At 46.0% G+C, this 13,703-nt stretch overlaps 1 protein-coding gene across 2 annotated transcripts in view; it reads right to left on the bottom strand.

Annotated features, from left to right (window-relative positions):
* Positions 1 to 13,703, bottom strand: part of MAMLD1 (mastermind like domain containing 1) — a 581,158-nt gene that overhangs the window by 169,348 nt on the left and 398,107 nt on the right. Inside the window, exon 1 of one of the 2 annotated variants that reach the window (XM_037728616.1) lies at positions 11,967 to 12,194. The exons of the other annotated variant lie outside the window; for it this stretch is intronic. The gene's annotated coding sequence lies outside the window, so the exon portion shown is untranslated. Of the gene's footprint in view, positions 1 to 11,966; positions 12,195 to 13,703 lie in introns of those variants that run through there. 2 annotated transcript variants of the gene reach the window in all.

The raw sequence follows: 13,703 nt of genomic DNA, 5'->3' as shown, positions 1-13,703 counted from the left end.
TCACTACTCAGAGATAAATAAACTGTTAACTCTTCATCATATTTCCTTCCTGTCTGTTTTTTGCACACGTTTTAGGTTGTTATGTACATATGTGATCCCACCAAACTTTCCAGGGTGTAATGTGTCCTCTTCCTTAACATATCATAAGCGTGTTCCACACAGTCAGGTCTTCTTCACAATGGCTACGTATCTGTGTCACCAGCTCTTATCCTCACACCCCAGCTGCACCAGTGTGCTCCTACTTTCTGCCCCAGAGTCATTTTACTGTGTCAGTCTACTAAACCATTCTTGCCACGTGTGCAAACCTGGAAACATGAGTGAATATTCACTGAGGCAAATTTTGCTGAAAAGATATACTCTTTTATTCCACGTCTTGAGCAAATCATCCAAGGTACATTCCATTGGATCCTCAGAGAATTCCCAGTGGATCTGAGCTTCACTTGCCCACAGCAGTGACCAACTCAATAATACCCCTTAGACTGGCTTTTCCTTTCCCAGTCCTTCCCTCCTATTTCCTGGGACCATTTCCCAAAAGAAACTTGTCTCAGACTCTACTTTTGGGGAGAATGCAAGCAAGTCTTAAGCACTCCCACCTGTTGGACACATAGTTGGATCTTGGTTTTTCCCTATTTTACATTGATGTGGATCTTTCTTGGTGTGAAGCTTTTCTGTATCTAGGCAAATTTCTCAGGACAGAATCCCAGAGATAGAATTCATGGGTCAAAATGTTGAGCATGTTTTTAGGGTTTCCATCTAAAGCAGAACAGGTCATCCTCTGGCTGGCTAGGCCAGCTGCCACTTGATCAATTGAAAATCTCTTGGCCAAGCTTCCATGGCCTGAAGGTGTAAGAAGCATAGCCCGCATAAAGTCCTCACAGCATCCACCAAGCATGGTTGGCAGGACCCTGTCAGAGGTGGGGACAAGGACATGGGCATATGAGTTTGCTGTGGCTGCCACAACAAGATGCCACAAACTGAGTGGCTTCCGGAACAGAAGTATACTGCCTCACAGTTCTGGAGGTGGCAAGTCTGAGCTCAGTGTGTGTCTGCCGGGTTCCTCCCTCCTCAGGGCTATGAGGGACAGTCTGTTCCATCTCTCCCCCCGAGTTTCTGAGGTTTGCTGTCCCTCTTTCATGTTTCTTGTTGTGCTGGAGCATCATTCGAACCTCTTCCTTTTTTCACACAGCATTTTCCCAGTGTCTGCTAGTTTCCAAATTTTCCCTTTATATGAGGACACCAGTCACACTGGATTATGGGCCCACCTATTCCTGTATGACCTCATCTGAACTGATCAGATCTGCAATGACCCTATTTCTAAATAAGGTCACAGTCTGAGGTACTGGGGCTTAGGACTTCAACATAGGAATTTTGGGAGGACATAATCAAACCCCTAAAACTGGGGTTATAACCCACACAGGAGACTCTACCTTGGACCCTGCCCTTCCATGGAATCAATGGGAATGAAGAGAGGGTTCTCCTTCGATTCAATCCCTTAGAAAGTTATGAGGAGAAAGTCGGGTGCGGTAGCTCACACCTGTAATCTCAGCACTTCAGGAGGCTGAGGCAGGCAGATGACAAGGTCAGGAGTTCAAGAACAGCCTGGCCAACACAATGAAACCCCATCTCTACTAAAAATACAAAAAATAGCCGGGCATGGTGGCACACACCTGTAGTCCCAGCTACTTGGGATGCTGAGGCAGGAGAATATCTTGAACCTGGGAGGTGAAGGCTGTGGTAAGCTGAGATCGCACCACTGCACTCCAGCCTGGGCAACAGAGTGAGACTCCATCTCAAAAAAAAAAAAAAAAGTTATGGGGAGAAAGAGCTACAGCCCTTTTCTGTAAGTGGATGTGGAGTGCGGCTTGTCTCAAACCACAGTGCCCTCAACCCGGGTCCTAAGGCCACGAGGCCAACACAGCTCCCTTCCAATGCATGATACCCCAGCAGGACCAGAAGAACCACAGAGTAGAGCCCATCTAGCTCAACTCCTCATTTCTCAGAGAGGAATCTGAGGCCTCGAGACAGCAAAGAACAAGGAAGTGACAGTCAGGCCTGGGACCAGGTACTCTGGACTCCCATTCATGTCTCACAGTTGACTTTCTCCTGCTTTTTCCTCTTAGCACAAACTTTCAGAGCCATGGGGTCCAACGGAAGCCCAGACAGGATTGGGATTTGCTCAAAGTTGCCTAGTGAGTCAGTGATGGGGCTAGGACTAGAATGGAGGAGCCCCTACGTATACTGTCCAGCGCTGTTCCCCACGTCACACTTTGTTAATAGGGGTGTCACAGCAAAATGTTCCAGTTGAAACTCACTTGAGAATTGCTAAATTCAACAAAGTTAAAGTACAGGACTTCTCAGGGCCTTTTCTTTGCCATGTGCATTGGGATTCTCCAAGGCAAGTGTGGAATCTGCAGGGTTTTCCCAGCTGTTTTGACCTCAGAAAACCTTTATCTGTGGACCCCTGCTGGTTTTACTCTAGAACCCCAGGATGGGTTTCTGAAGGCCATGGGAGCCTGGAGGTCTCTTTACGGGGCAGCAAGTGACGTGTGGCATGAAACAGAGGAGGGGTGAGAAGTCAAAGGCCATCAGACCCAGGCCTGCCTTTGGTGTACTCAAGAACTGGAACCATAGGTGGCCTCAGTAAGAATCATTCAAACCTTCTCTTAGCAGCACCCCTTAAAAAGCTGCTAATGCATTCTGTGCTGAGGTCTTTTAGTTGTATTTACCTCCTTATAAGAAACATTCAGTTTTCTTTCTGTTCTCACCCATACCTACCTTGGTGCTTAGCAGCACCTGCACCCTTTAGCTTACAGCCAAGAAACGTGCAGGTCATTCCTCAGGCCAATTTCTCTCCTCACGACAGAGCTCAGTTTTCCCAGAGAGAGACTGAGACCTTCCTGTAGCCAATGAAGGGAATTTAAACGGTCCCACGGTATACCTTCAGCCTGCTCCACTTGGCCGGGGTTGGCATGGACAGTGGCATTGCTGATCTTTGGTGCTGGGCCCTTTGCAAAGAGGGCTGATGGCTAGCAGAGGACAAGGGCTTGTCTAGCAATTCCTGAAGTGATTTCTCCATGAGGTCCAACTTCAAAGGTTTTAGTGTAAATAAGGCAAACTCACAGAGTTGAAAAGTCCCTTCTAATCAACTTGTTTCCCAAGCTGAGGGAACGCATGTTTGGCAAAGGATTTTAGTTAGTGCCCAAGCTTGGCAAACCCAGATGGATGTGGGTAATGACCCTCAATCTCCCAAGGCAGAAAACAACAAAGGCAGGAATCACAACCATGGGCTGACCTTTGCATGCAAGAATACGATGGCATCTCACAATAAATATCTTCCAATGCAGCTGCCCATGTCTCAGCTCTCAAGGCAGCCTGAGTACAGCATATGGTCTATAGTAGATTTAAATAGGCATTATGAAGTATTTCAATCTGAAGACAAAAGGTATGGATTGAGGTCCATGTGCCCAGTGGAGTCTCACTGTTATTCTACAAAATCCAGTGAGGTAGATATTTCTTCCCTTTCACAGATGAGCAAATGGAGGCAAGAGAGGTGAAGTGTTTTGTCCAAAGACCACACAGCTCATTTGTGACAGAGCTAAACTAGGCTTTTAGAAGCATTGCATCTGTTACAAGGAAGAAGAGGCTCTGAATTGCACCCTTGGCTGGCGAGAAGAGGGGAGAAGAGCCAGCCAGGGGCTACAGGTATCATGCAAGAGCCCAGATCTCTGCTTCCTGCTCAATACCCAAGGAGAGTGAGAGAAGGCTAGAAGCCAAGCAGGCAGGAAACTCCCATTATCAGCATTCAGGTCTCTTGTCATCGAAGGAAGTGTGTTTTCTGCCCTGGCCTCAGGGGAATTTAGGAGCCCTGTGCAATCGGCTAGCTCAGTGACTTCCTGCTCTCCAGTGGCTGGGAGCTGGCATATTGCTGATTCGGGGTATTGGGGAAAGGATAGGCAAGTCAGCTGATCTCACGGTGCAGGATAAAAGGTTTGTTCTGAAGTTGGCAGAATATCCTGTTTCATTCATGAAGTACCCGGCTGGAATAGAGTGAGAGCTCTTACATGTGGACACCCTGGCGAGCTTGGAAAGTGAGAAATAGAAATACTTCAGCCACAACATTTTCTATTCCAACTTCAAATGGGAGAGTTATGTAATTGTCAGTTAGTCATACTACTAACGGGGCACAGAAAGGAGGGGCAGGACGGGCTGTGGTGAGAGCCCCACTTCTCAGTTTCTCTGGAATCAGGTAACTGGCCATATCTGTGCTGCTCAGGGGCCTAGGAGCTAGAAGCTGGGAGAAAAGAGGAGCCTGCTCCCCATGTCGTCCAACTTTCAGTGCCCCTGCCAACAGCTGGAAACAAGAAGGCCTGCTTAGATCCGCAAGATGAGCACTTCAGCAGCAAGCTATGGAGGCAGGCTTTCCTGAAGCCCATTGGAAGAGCCAGCTCTGAGGCTGCCCTGGAAGGTGGATGGAGGCTCTGGCTTGGGAAGCCTCCAAGCTTCTACAGAGCATCTGCTTAGGATGGAGGCTGGGTTTGGCCACTGCCTCCAAGGAGCCTCATCTAATGCCACAGCCACTGACAGCCTCAACTTGGCTTCTGGACCAGAATCCTGCTCACAGTGAAGGGCTAGTCAGGGGTGACAAACAACACTCCAAACCTCAGAGTCCCCCCAAAATGGCATTAATTATGTTGGATGGCCCTGAACCTTGTTTAGTTGTTGTTCTAAAAATTGAGGGAGAGAAGGAGAAATATTCTACTGAGAAAATAAAAAATCCTGTAGATGGGGGATAAAAGCTCCCCAGAATATCCCCAGAACACCTGAGACTGGGTAATCTCTTTATAAAATTTATAAAGATAAAATAGTATGCATATGGACTAACACACCCCCAATTAACAAGTTTGGGAAGCTGATGCTTCCAGCCAGACTAATCTCGTCTGGGTCACACAGCCTGTGAGGGGTAGGAAGATGCACCATGCCATCACATTGTCAGTTATGGCACAATAAAGTGCTCAGAACTTTTTCTGGAGCCTTATAGAAAGTGGCAGAGGAAATTATGGGGTGGGGTGGAGGTGGAGGTGGAGGCAGAAGGGATGATGTTGGTGGAAGTAATGATGGTGGAAGGTGGTGAAGGTTGGGGTGGAGGTGATGGAAGTGGAGACAGTAATGATGGTAGTGGTGGTAGTGGAGTTGGTGGAGATGAGGGTGGTGATGGTGGAAGTGGAGATTTTGATGCTGGAGGTGTGGATGGTAGAGGTGCTGGTGATGGGAAAGGAGGCTCTTGCATAGTCCCTGAGTCATGTGGCTGCCCTTGGGGCCTTTGGTAGGGGAGCTGAGGTTACTCAGGGGAGAAGGCAGAAGTAAGGGGAGGGCTAGTGGTAGGAAAGAGAGAGAGAGAAAGGAGTTTACTGAGCCCCAGTGCACATTGGGTAGGATGGGAGTGGCATTTGGCACTGGGCTGGGGAACATGCGAGCACCTGAAGGTTCAGGCTCCAGCATGGTTCTTATTTACCACTTGACTGTTCCTCCTGGAAGTTCATCTCAGACAGACTAGCTGGGGCTGTGGAGGACTACAGTCTGGTCCTCTCCCTCAGCCTGACTAATGGGAATGTCACCATGTGAAGTCCTCGCATTGTGTTATACCCTTCAACGAGTAGAGGCCAAGATGGGATTATTATCCAAGGTTTTTCTTTAGAATAAATGCCTGTGAAAAAAATGAGGAGGTAGCCCAGGAAGTCTGAAGAAGCACCACACCACAGTGCAAGGCTGATCCTGAGTGAAAGAGAGAGAAGGAAGGTTGTACCAAAGTGTTTAGACCACCGTGCAGTCTAATAAAGGCTTGGCATGCCATCAGGAAGTCCTCAACAGAGTCGATCACCAGAGAAGGCCCCTGTCTCCCAGGAATGACCTAATTTAGTACCCCTGCCAGCACAGTCATTGGCCAGAAACAGTGTATGGGAACCATGGCCCCCATGCAAACACAGCGATGGATTTCAGAGCACACTCGCTGGGGCCCCAGGTCAAGGCCTCCTCCTACAGTTGGGCATCTGTGAGGTGCATTCTCATGGTCACCACCCACTCCTTTGCTGCTCACTTGCCTCTACCAGCTTTCAGGTGGCTCGGAGCTAGCCAAAACTTGGAAGTGACAGATAACCTTCTGAAATGAACTGAAGAACTTTGGCTCCTAGCGCAGGTTCTGGCCCACTACTCATGTCTCCCCAAAGAGGAAGCTGTGCTTTATTCCTTGCAAAGAAGCTTACGTTGAGTGACTTGCTTTGGAGTTTGCTTTCTATTTCAGTGCTGAATGAAGCAGCCTTTTGCAAGGCACAGGAACTACCCCAGCTGCACAGGAATCTCTCTTTTTAATGCACCATTAGAGATCGGCTCACCAAAACCTCTACTAAAGATAATTTGCACTTTCTTAAAAGGGCAATGACACTGCTACCTTCACTTTCATTTTGATTCCAGAGTCCCGACTCTTTCTACTTTGTTGCTGGCCTGTTGGACACCTTGGATGCTTTTAGTCTATTCTGACTCTCATTCATGTCTTTAGACTCACTCTGGTACCAGAGTCTGGATCATCTCCAGAGCACTGAGACACACACATGGTGGAGAGAAATAGACACAGAGACACACACAGATTGAGAGAGAAGAGATAAGAGAGAGAGAGAGAGAGAGAGAGAGAGAGAGAACTGTACACCTGCTGGAGAGGTGGGTCTTATGCTAGTGACAACATATCTTAGTGAAAAAAATAATGTGGTGGTGGAATGTGTATTTCATTGTAGCAGGGGAAGCAGATGGGGAAAACAATCAAGCTGCTTTTCCTCCTCCCCCAGAGGTAAGCTACAGTCTCAGAAGAGGAAGGAAGAAAGGAAGACGAAAGTGTAGGAAGATACAGGAAGGACCTACCTCAGACTAGGACTAACCTTCCATGTTCCTTTGTAGACTAAAGCCTCCCAGTCTGCAGAAGTAACTAACACATGCTTTACCTTTTTATTCTGGGGCCCACCAAAGACAGAAGACCCCTTTGGGACCTCTCAGTAAATGTGGTGACTCAACTATGTCCTTCACAAGCCCTACAGGCTGGTCACACTGGATGATTCCATCCTTGCTGAATGCGTATCTACTTTCTCACTTTTGTGATTTTTGTCACATGGTTTCTGAAATTTGGGATGACCTTCCCAGCTCTCTGCCCCCATCCAGTCTTCCATGTGGCAAATCAAACGCCCCCTCCTCCATGAAGAATTACTCTTGAATTACCTCAAGGATAATGACTCACTTCCCTCTCTTATCTCCAGAAGCAATTTGCTTTTATCTCATTTAACCCTTTATTGTTCTGCTATGCACATCACTGTTTCTGATTATTCAGGCATGCTGATGTAGACTATTCAGACAAAAACAGAAAAGCATAAACAAAGAATTCAAGGGGGAAAATCACCCACAGTTCCCTCTCCCAGAAAGAACTCCTAAGATTTTGGCATATTCCCACACATAGTTTCTTTACTATGTATGCACATTTGTACCGTTTCCTTTTTTCATGTATCTTGTCTTTGGGTGTCCTGGAAGCAGAGCCCAAGACAATATTTTGGTGCAGGTAGTTTATCTTGGAGATATGATGGTTCATTTTATTTGTCAATTTGGCTGGGCCATGGTGCTCAGATATTTGGTCAAACATTACTCTGGATGTTTCTGTGAGTGTATTTTTTAATGAGATTAGCATTTAAATAAGGGGGCTTTGAGCAAAGCAGGTTGCCCTCCATCATGTAGGTGGGCCTCATCCAATCAGTTGAAGGTCTGAATAGAACAAAAAACTGACCTTTCCTGAGCAAGAGAGAATTCTGCCAGCAGATGGCCTTCAGACTTCATCTGCAGCAAAATCTCTTCCTTGAGTCCCCAGCCTGTCAGCCACCCTGCACATTTTGGACTTGCCAGCCTTGTAATCACATGAACCAATTCCTGAAAATCCCTCTCTCTCTCTCTCTCTGCCTCTGTCTCTCTCACTCTGTCTCTCTCTTCCTCCACGGTCTATTGGTTCTATTTCTTTAGAGAACCCTGACTAATACAGGAGGCGAATGCAGGAAGCAGGTATGAAGGGGTGGGAAGCATCAATTTTAGTGTATGCTACTGAGGGGGCTGCTGTGGGCAATCAGGACTTGATTCCATCAGGGCCTCCTGGGAGGTGCCCAGAAAGCTTTCCATAGTTGCCTGCCCCTCTGAAGGGTGGGAGGCTGGAGTATTTATCCATTGGCTTCAGCCAAGGGTTGCTCCTGGAGCCATTAACAATCCCGCACTTCCAGATTGTATTTATAGGCCAACTGGGAGGGCTCCCGCAGCTTTGAGTAAAGCTCTGGAGCTGACCATGGAAAGATAGGAGGCCTAATTTTCAGGGGAGATGGTGTCAGTGGTAGGTGAGTCATAGCTCCCATGGAAGTGTACACTGCATGGGACTGAAACCAGTGGGAATGTGATGTGGGGCATCAGATATGTCTACCACCTGCACTGGAACATACATGTTGCCCCACATCATATCATATCATTCCTTTCATATCAATGCTTTCATATCATTCCTTTTAATGGATGCACAATACTCCACTGCATGGATATGCCAGTTAGGTTGTTTCTAATATTTTTCTCTTATAAATAATGCTGCAATAAACACCCCTTATACTAGCCTGCTCAGGCTGTCATAACAAATGCCATAGTCTGGGTGACTTAACCCACAGGAGCTTATGTATTCACAGTTCTCGAAGCTGAAAGTCCAAGATCAAGGTGTAGGCAGGGTTGATTTCTCCTGAAACCTCTCTCCTTGGCTTAGCAGATGACCATTTTCTCCCTGTGTCTTCACATGGTCTTCCCTGTGTGTGTCCCGCTGTCCTAATCTCTTTTTATAGAGATACCAGTCAGATTAGATTAGAGCCCACTCTTATTATCTACATACATTCTGGAGTACTTGGAGTTAGGGCTTTAATATATGAATTTTTGGGGGGTGGGGGGGACACAATTCAGCCTCTGAGCACACTCAGTTGTTTCTCAGTCTGTTTCTCCCACTGAACTCTATTCAAGGGAAGTAACTGGGAGCAATTTAACCCAGTTTCCCCAGGGCTCAGCAGTGAGCTACTGTTGTGTATAGTACATTAACAGTATCATTAACAGTGGACATTAACAGTATCACCACTGACTGCAAGTGATGTTGATGGAACACTTACCATGTGAAAGGTACATGGACTTTCTCTCTCTCTCTTTTAATTAAAAGAGTATACTTTATATGCCCACAATTAATTGGTAGTCTGTTGTCGGTATTGACAGCATGTTTATGCCCCTTTACCCTCCTCCATTTATAATTGTCTTAACTATTTTCTTTATGTGCATAAAAAGCCACATCAGAGAGTGTTATTAGTCTTTGTTTGTTTGTTTTGCTGCAACTGCCAACATAATTCAGAAAACTCAAGAGGAGGAGGAAAGTCTAATGTATTTACCCAAATTTTTATTCTTTCTTCCTTCCCGATGTCCCAAGATTCCTTCTTTTATCATTCCCTTCCCTTTCTATTTAGAGAACTCACCTTGGCCACTCTTTTAAGGTAGGTCTTTGAGTAACAAAGCCTTTTAGTTTTCCTTCAGAAGGATAGTTTTTCTGGATATTGGTTTCTGGATTGACAGTTCTTTGTTGGGTCAATTCCTTCTGGCCTCCATGGTTTCTGATGAGAAATCTGCTGTCTTTCAAATTGTCTTTTCCCAATAGGGAAGATATTATTCTCCTGAACTCAAGTCATGATTTTTCCTTTGCCTTTCGTTTTCAGGAGTTTGACTGTGATGTGTTGTGGCATTGATTTCTTTGAATTTATCCTGCTTGGGATTCATTTAACCTCCCGAGGTTTCTATTTTTTCCAAATTTGAAAAAATCACAGTCATTACTTCTCTGAATACTTTTTCAGGCTCACAGTTCTTTTCTTATTCTACTCCTGGGACTCTGATGACATGAATATTGATCTTTCATTATAGTCTCACAGATCCCTCAGGCTCTGTTTATCTTTTTCCAGTACATTTTCTCTCTGTTTTTCAGCTTGAGTAAATTCTGTTGTTCTACCTTCAAATTCACTGATTTTCCCTTTGTCATCTCCAATCTACTATTGAGTCTATCCAGAGAGATGTTCATTTCAGTTATTGCATTTTTCAGATCTAAAATTTCCACTGGGTTCTTTTTTATATCTCCCATTTATTTGCTAAGATTGCCTGTATTTTTATTTGTCGCAAGCATGTTTGTAATTGATTTCTGAAGTATTTTGGTGACAGATGCTTTACAATGCTCATCAGATAATTTCAACATCTGATTTGTCTCAGTGTTGGTATCTGTTGATTGTCTTTTTTATTCAAGTTGTAATTTTCTTAATTGTTGGTATGCCAAGTGATTTTGATTATATCTTGGACATTTTAGGTGTTACGTTGTGAGACTTTGGATTTTGTTTAGGGCTCCTGTTACCACAGGCCTTATTTGATACCATTCTGGGTAAAGGAAACTGCCACCTTGCTATTGCTAGGTGGGGTTGGAAGTCTACATTCTTCACTTAATCTCCTTTGACACCCTGGGCGGGGCTTGGGGAATATTAATACTGCTGGATAGAGGTCGGAGTTCAGGTTCCCCACTAACCTACCAATGATGCCTTGCTGGCTGAAATGGGGAGGGATACTGCCTTACTGCTCCCAATGTGGCCTCCATGACACTGTGGGTGGTGGTCTCCTTAGTGCTGGGTGAGAATGAACATTCCAGCTCTCTGATTGGTCTTCTTGGATACCACCTGAAGGGTAGATTGGAGTGCCTTGTTCTAGCCTGGTGAAGGTGGAAGTACAGGGTTTCCACTCAGTCTTTGCTGGTAGGGAAGGGGTGAGGACCATGGTGTTTTTTGTGACGGTTGGCTGGATTAGAATCGTTATTTTGTAAAGGTTTTCTGTCTTGCTAGGCTGCCCCTTTTCTAGTCCTTTGGCTAGAGAGAGAAGGCTTTTCTTTGGGGCTTTTTTGGTCTGCTCCTACAGATGTTTCTGGGTTGCTGGTTTCTTCAGCTCCAAATCTGGGATATGCAAGGTAAAAGGAAAACCCAGGGAAAACATTCGTGTGTTGTTACCCAGTCCTACAGTCTCTAGCTTATCTAATTTCTTCTCTCCACCTTTTGGAGTCTTTGTATGTTTGTTTTATTTATCATGTCCAGGGGGTTAGCTGCGCTTAGTGAGAGAAATAGAGAGAAATATGTCTACTCCCTCTTGTTCCAGCTATACTTTGTATCTTTTAACCCTGATAACAACCCTGTGAAACAGGTACTAATGTCTCCTCCATTATTCAGATGAAGCAATTGAAGCCAGGGAGGTCAAACAGATTTGAAGTGCTAGAGTCTGGACTAGAACCCAGGACTCTTAACTCCTAGTGCAGAGTTTATTCAATGACATGAAACACATTTGCAAGTGTTCCATATTTTGATACCCAATAAAACACTGGCAGGACATAGCAAGAGGGGATCAGCTTGTCATCGGGTAGTTGAAAGGAGAGGTATTAAAAAAAAACGAATGGAATTGGTGTCGAAGAGTGAACCCAGGATAGACAGGAAGTGTAGGGTTTCAAATCAAAGATTTGCTCCATGCATGGGCATTTCATGATAGGCAATGGCTCGGCTCACCCATGCCCTCTCAGGGCAAGGAATGGGATCCTCTCGCATGCCAACCTTTGTGGCCAGCATGTCTCTTACCTGGACTTCTCAGCTTAAGGTCCCAGTTCACAAGTTGAAAAGATAGAAGGGCAGGCCATGAGAGGATCAGGTTGAGAGCCAAGCCAAAGCCCTGAAGGCATTTCCAAGGACCAGATGAGTGGCAGCCAGCCTGTACACTTCTCTTGCTCCAGGGGCCACTTGTGGGCATGGTGAGAAATGTGCAGGGCTGATCTGTGAAACTCACTGCCTCTTTATGTCCTTGGAAGCACTTACCTATTCTTTACCTCATTAGCGACTCATCTTCTGTTAGTATTAACATCCCCAGTTCAGAGATGAGGACACTGAGGCCTAGAAAGGAAAAGAGGCTTGTTCAAAGTTCTGTAGCTCCTAAATGTTTGTGTATCTGGCTTTCCTACAATTGAGAAGCCCCTCGGGGGCTGATGGAGGGAACTATACTTGACTCAGTTCTTAGATACCAGCATTGAGCTCAGTGCCTGACACAGAAGTGAGGCAGAGCCTCCCGCCTGCTTTCCTCCTATCCTTGGCTCAATCGTGGGTGGGATATAGGTGGGGGTTGGAACTCACTAGAGAGTTTCAACTCTTGTTTGTGTGCAGGAAGCCAAGACCCAGGTGGACATAGAAAGCAAAAATGAAGAGGGAGCCCACTATAACCAGCCCATCTGACCTTGAGGCTTTTTGATACCTGTCATACCCCCTACTTCCAGAAAGACCAAGCAATGGATGGTCTAAGCCTTGGCATTAGCCAACAGGGGCATCACTGGCATAGCAGCAGGGTCCATAGGTAACGGTAGGGTCTTTTGCTGCCTTCTCTCCAGTGTTTAGGAAATCTTCTTGTGTGTAGGGCTTTAGCAACCACCCCACTTCCTGCCCTACCTGGTACCCTTTGAGTGGGACCAAGCTGGTGACTTCATGTTAATTACAAGTCTTCCATTATAGCGCCCCAGACAGCAGCTGAGCAGATATATCTTGTGTTAAATCTTTTTAGACCAGGCTGAGCTTATATATGTGCTGCTAAATAGAAATATTGCTATCGGATAAGATTCATAATAAGCTGCTACTTAATTTGAGCTGGGAGCTGCTCAGGAGACAGGAGGAAGAGGATTCATTTCACTCCTCCACAGTGAGGCTCTTGGTAGCATCCAGAACTCCAGTAATTTGGTGCACTTGGCCTCACACACAAACAGGCACACACATGAAGCAGTTCTCTGGTGTTGTTTTCCTCCATGACCAGGCAGGAGAGAAACTATTTTGCAGCATCATAGAATGACTGTGGGGTAATGGAGCCTATTGCATCTCCATGGTAGCTTTGTTATGGTGGGCACTGCAGAGACTAGGAAAGGGGCTGTCTTCACTGAGTGGCCATTCGGCTTCTCTTGAGAGGGACAGGCAGGAATATTTTTCTTGCTGACCAAGGTGAGTCAAACTCCTCTTGTCTGTTTGCTTGCCCTGAACCCCACCTACCAGGGCCAGGATTCTACAAACAGAGCTAAGGAGGTGCTGTGTTGGGGGCTTTCCAGGCTCGTGGGATGGCATGGGAGACTGGACATGCCACCTGGCAGGCTGGCATAAACTGGTCAGGCCTCCTGGATTGTGGGTTTAAGGGACCTCTTCCTCTGGGAGCTTGTGTGATGGGAAGCCTGGGGGAAGGGTAGATGCATCAGCTCCATTTCAGCTGTTCCTGGGATAGGCTCTCCCAAAAGACATTTCATGTGATCCAACTACACAACTATTACTATCTGAGCCCTGTGGCATTTTTAGGCTCAGTGGCAGAAGCTGTACTTAGCAAGAAGAGAGTCTTCTACTTATGAATCAACTTTATGTTTTTAATTCTCTTCAGAGAACAGGAAGTATTTGTATTCAACTAGGCCCAGGGAGGCTGGCAAGTCTACAATTCTTTACTTTTAATTTATTTTTATTTTTAGAGACAGGGTCTCAACTATGTTGCCTGGAGTGCAGTGGCTATTCACAGGCACAATCATAGTGCACTGC

Source organism: Cebus imitator, unplaced genomic scaffold, assembly GCF_001604975.1.
Source record: "Cebus imitator isolate Cc_AM_T3 unplaced genomic scaffold, Cebus_imitator-1.0 Scaffold273, whole genome shotgun sequence".
NCBI lineage: Eukaryota > Metazoa > Chordata > Mammalia > Primates > Cebidae > Cebus > Cebus imitator.
Note: the sequence above shows the minus strand (reverse complement) of the source record. Positions and strands in the feature narration are given on the sequence as shown.